Genomic DNA, 6000 nt, shown 5'->3' on the forward strand with positions numbered 1-6000 from the left:
AACCATGGGAGAGCTTCAGAAGAGCTGGTGCTAAGCACAGATAGTTTTATTTTCAAGTAGAGATGAATGCTACATACTAGAATCCTCCCCATGGAGCTATCGTGGTTAATTAAGAATATGTTCAGGGTCATAATATCCTCAGTAACAAACAATAAACTACTGTATGGTGGTTGGAAAATAGAGGTAAAATTTCTTTTTTTAGAAAAAAATTAAGATGAACAAACAGAAAAGTTTGTCAGAATTTGTTAACTTGCTACAATGTGGAATGACTTTTAATGAGATATAAAAAACAAATTACATGTTACGAATTATTTTCTAGAGGATGTATGGAATGCATAGGATTTTAGAAACCAATCTTTTTGAGTAAATAATACATAGAATACAAAATTCAAAAAGTGAAAAAGGGTATACTATAAAAATTAAGTCTCCTCCCCAGAGGTAAACCTGTTAACAATTTCCTGTGTTTCCAGATATAGTCTGTCATAGAATGAATTTTGAGTTAAAGTTTTTATCAAAATAAGCCTCTCCATTTCCCCAATACCTAATGTGTTGCCTGTTTTTTAGTAGGCATTCTATAAATACTGATTAAAGGACACTAATTCTAAGGGATGTTTTAGCCAATTTTATGAAAGTTGCTTTTTTTGGCTGCAGTGAGTGGCTTATGGGATCTTAGTTCCCTGACCAGGGTTTGAACGCACGCCCATGTCAGTGAAAGTATCCGAGTCCTAACCACTGGACCACCAGGGAATTCCCAAGTATTTTTTTTTAACATCTTTATTGGAGTATAATTGCTTTACAATGGTGTGTCAGTTTCTGTTTTATAACAAAGTGAATCAGTTATACATACACATATGTTCTCATATCTCTTCCCTCTTGCGTCTCCCTCCCTCCCACCCTTCCTATCCCCCCCCCCCAGGTGGTAACAAACCACTGAGCTAATCTCCCTGTGCTACGTGGCTGCTTCCCACTAGCTATCTATTTTATGTTTGGAAGTGTATATATGTCCATGCCACTCTCTCACTTTGTCAGAGCTTACCTTTCCCCCTCCCCATATCCTCAAGTCCATTCTCTAGTAGGTCTGTGTCTTTATTCCCATCTTACTCCTAGGTTCTTCATGACTTTTTTTTTTCTTTTCTTAGATTCCATATATATGTGTTAGCATACGGTGTTTGTTTTTCTCTTTCTGACTTCACTCTGTATGACAGACTCTAGGTCCATCCACCTCACTACAAATAACTCAATTTTGTTTCATTTTATGGTTGAGTAATATTCCATTGTATACATGTGCCACATCTTCTTTATCCATTCATCTGTTGATGGATACTTAGTTTGCTTCCATGTCCTGGCTATTGTAAATAGAGCTGCAGTGGACATTTTGGTACATGACTCTTTTCGAATTATGGTTTTCTCAGGGTATATGCCCAGTAGTGGGATTGCTGGGTCATATGGTAGTTCTATTTGTAGTGTTTTAGGGAACCTCCATACTGTTCTCCATAGTGGCTGTATCAATTTACATAACCACCAACAGTGCAAGAGGGTACCCTTTTCTCCACACCATCTCCAGCATTTATTGTTTCTAGATTTTTTGATGATGGCCACTCTGACTGGTGTGAGATGATATCTCATTGTAGCATTGATTTGCATTTCTCTAATGGTTAATGATGTTGAGCATTCTTTCATGTGTTTGCTGGCAATCTATATATCTTCTTTGGAGAAATGTCTATTTAGGTCTTCGGCCCATTTTTGGATTGGGTTGTTTGTTTTTTTGTTATTGAGCTGCATGAGCTACTTATAAATTTTGGAGATTAATCCTTTGTCAGTTGCTTCATTTGCAAATCTTTTCTCCATTCTGAGGGTTGTCTTTTGGTCTTGTATATGGTTTCCTTTGCTGTGCAAAAGCTTTTAAGTTTCATTAGGTCCCATTTGTTTATTTTTGTTTTTATTTCCATTTCTCTAGGAGATGGGTCAAAAAGGATCTTGCTGTGATTTATGTCATAGAGTGTTCTGTCTATGTTTTCCTCTAAGAGTTTGATAGTTTCTGGCCTTACATTTAGGTCTTTAATCCATTTTGAGTTTATTTTTGTGCATGGTGTTAGGGAGTGTTCTAATTTCATACTTTTACATGTACCTGTCCAGTTTTCCCAGTGCCACTTATTGAAAAGGCTGTCTTTTCTCCACTGTATACTCTTGCCTCCTTTATCAAAGATAAGGTGACCATATGTGAATGGGGTTATCTCTGGGCTTTCTATCCTGTTCCATTGATCTATATTTCTGTTTTTGTGCCAGTACCATACTGTTTTGATTACTGTAGCTTTGTAGTATAGTCTGAAGCCAGGGAGCCTGATTCCTCCAGCTCCATTTTTCGTTCTGAAGATTGCTTTGGCTATTCGGGGTCTTTTGTGTTTCCAACCAATAGTGAAATTTTTTGTTCTAGTTCTGTGAAAAATGATAGGGATTCCATTGAATCTGTAGATTGCTTTGGGTAGTAGAGTCATTTTCACAATGTTGATTCTTCCAATTCAGGAACATGGTATATCTTTCCATCTATTTGTATCGTCTTTAATTTCTTTCATCAGTGTCTTATAATTTTCTGCATGCAGGTCTTTTGTCTCCTTCGGTAGGTTTATTCCTAGATGTTTTATTCTTTTTGTTGCAATGGTAAATGGGAGTGTATTCTTAATTTCACTTTCAGATTTTTCATCATTAGTGTATAGGAATGCCAGAGATTTCTGTGCATTAATTTTTTATCCTGCTACTTTACCAAATTCATTGATTAGCTCTAGTAGTTTTCTGGTAGCATCTTTGGGATTCTCTATGTATAGTATCATGTCATCTGCAAAGAGTGACAGCTTTACTTCTTCTTTTCTGATTTGGATTCCTTTTTTTTCTTTTTCTTCTCTGATTGCTGTGGCTAAAACTTCCAAAACTATGTTAAATAATAGTGGTGAGACTGGGCAACCTTGTTTTGTTCCTGATCTTAGTGGAAATGATTCCAGTTTTTCACCATTGAGGACGATGTTGGCTGTGGGTTTCTCATATATGGCCTTTATTATGTTGAGGAAAGTTCCCTCTATGCCTACTTTCTGCAGGGTTTTTATCATAAATGGGTGTTGTATTTTGTCGAAAGCTTTCTCTGCATCTATTGAGATGATCATATGGTTTTTCTCCTTCAAGTTGTTAATATGGTGTATCACATTGATTGATTTGCGTATATTGAAGAATCCTTGCATTCCTGGAATAAACTCCACTTGATCATGGTGCATGATCATTTTAATGTGTTGTTGGGTTCTGTTTGGTAGTATTTTGCTGAGGATTTTTGCATCTATGTTCATCAGTGATATTGACCTGTAGTTTTCTTTCTTTGTGACATTTTTGTCTGGTTTTGGTATCAGGGTGATGGTGGCCTCATAGAAGGAGTTTGGAAGTGTTCCTCCCTCTGCTATATTTTGGAAGAGTTTGAGAAGCATAGGTGTTAGCTCTTCTCTAAATGTTTGATAGAATTCGCCTGTGAAGCCATCTGGTTCTGGGCTTTTGTTTGTTAGGAAAATTTTTAATCACAGTTTCAATTTCAGTGCTTGTGACTGGTCTGTTCATATTTTCTATTTCTTCCTGGTTCAGTCTCTGCACGTTGTGTATTTCTAAGAATTTGTCCATTTCTTCCAGGTTGTCCATTTTATTGGCAGAGTTGCTTGTAGTAATCTCTCATGATCCTTTGTATTTCTGCAGTGTCAGTTGTTACTTCTCCTTTTTCATTTCTAATTCTATTGATTTGAGTCTTCTCCCTTTTTTTCTTGATGAGTCTGGCTAATGGTTTATCAATTTTGTTTATCTTCTCAAAGAACCACCTTTTAGTTTTATTGATCTTTGCTATTGTTTCCTTCATTTCTTTTCCATTTATTTCTGATCTGATCTTTATGATTTCTTTCCTTCTGCTAACTTTGGGTTTTTTTTGTTCTTCTTTCTTTAATTGCTTTAGGTGCAAGATTAGGTTTTTATTTGAGATGTTTCCTGTTTCTTAAGGTAGGATTGTATTGCTATAAACTTCCCTCTTAGAACTGCTTTTGCTGCATCCCATAGGTTTTGGGTTGTTGTGTCTCCATTGTCATTTGTCTCTAGGTATTTTTTGATTTCCTCTTTGATTTCTTCAGTGATCATTTGGTTATTAAGTACTGTATTGTTTAGCCTCCACGTGTTTGTATTTTTTAGAGATCTTTTCCTGTAATTAATATCTAGTTTCATAGCGTTGTGGTCAGGAAAGATACTTGATACGATTTCAATTTTCTTAAATTTACCAAGGCTTGATTTGTGCCCCAAGATATTATCTATCCTGGAGAATGTTCCATGAGCACTTGAGAAAAATGTGTATTCTGTTGCTTTTGGATGGAATGTCCTATAAATGTCAATTAAATCCATCGTGTTTAATATATCATTTAAAGGTTGTATTTCCTTATTTATTTTCATTTTGGATGATCTGTCCATTGGTGAAAGTGGGGTGTTAAAGTCCCCTACTATGATTGTGTTACTGTCGATTTTCCCTTTTATGGCTGTTAGTATTTGCCTTATGTATTGAGGTGCTCCTATGTTGGGTGCATAAATATTTACAATTGTTATATCTTCTTCTTGGATCAATCCCTTGATCATTATGTAGTGTCCTTCCTTGTCTCTTGTAACATTCTTTATTAAAGTCTATTTTGTCTGATATGAGAATTGCTACTGCACCTTTCTTTTGATTTCCATTTGCGTGGAATATCTTTTTCCATCCCCTCACTTTCAGTCTGTATGTGTCCCTAGGTCTGAAGTGGGTCTCTTGTAGATAGCATATATACAGGTCTTGTTTTTGTATCCATTCAGCCAGTCTGTGTCTTTTGGTGGGAGCATTTAATCCATTTACATTTAAGGTAATTATTGATATGTATGTTCCTATTCCCATTTTCTTAATTATTTTGGGGTTGTTATTGTAGGTCTTTTCCTTCTCTTGTGTTTCTTGCCTGGAGAAGTTCCTTTAGCATTTGTTGTAAAGCTGGTTTGGTGGTGCTGAACTCTCTCAGCTTTTGCTTGTCTGTAAAGGTTTTAATTTCTCCATCAAATCTGAATGAGATCCTTGCTGGGTAGAGTAATCTTGGTTGCAGGTTTTTCTCCTTCATCACTTTAAATATGTCCTGCCAGTCCCTTCTGGCTTGCAGAGTTTCTGCTGAAAGATCAGCTGTTAACCTTATGGGGATTCCCTTGTGTGTTATTTGTTGTTTTTCCCTTGCTGCTTTTAATATGTTTTCTTTGTATTTAATTTTTGACCGTTTGATTAATAGGTGTCTTGGCATGTTTCTCTTTGGATTTATCCTGTATGGGACTCTCTGTGCTTCCTGGACTTGATTAACTATTTCCTTTCCCATATTAGGGAAGTTTTTAACTATAATCTCTTCAAATACTTTCTCAGTCCCTTTCTTTTTCTCTTCTTCTTCAGGGACCCCTATACTTCGAATGTTAGTGTGGTTAATATTGTCCCACAGGTCTCTGAGACTGTCCTCAGTTCTTTTGATTCTTTTTTTTTTTTATTCTGCTCTGCAGTAGTTATTTCCACTCTTTTATCTTCCAGGTCACTTATCCGTTCTTCTGCCTTGGTTATTCTGCTATTGATCCTTTCTAGAGTATTTTAAATTTCATTTATTGTGTTGTTCATAGTTGTTTTTTTCATCTTTAGTTCTTCTAGGTCCTTTTTAAATGTTTCTTGCATTTTCTCTGTTCTATTTCCAAGATTTTGGATCATCTTTACTATCATTATTCTGAATTCTTTTTCAGGTAGACTGCCTATTTCCTCTTCATTTGTTAGGTGTGGTGGGTTTTTACCTTGCTCCTTCATCTGCTGTGTGTTTTTCTATCTTCTCATTTTGCTTATCTTAATGTGTTTGGGGTCTCCTTCTTCGCAGGCTGCAGGTTCTTAGTTCCTGTTGTTTTTGGTGTCTGTCCCCAGAGGCTAAGTTTGTTTCAGTGGGTTGTGTAGGC

Source organism: Leucopleurus acutus (assembly GCF_964270905.1).
Source record: "Leucopleurus acutus genome assembly, chromosome: 9".
NCBI classification, from domain to species: Eukaryota; Metazoa; Chordata; class Mammalia; order Artiodactyla; family Delphinidae; genus Leucopleurus; species Leucopleurus acutus.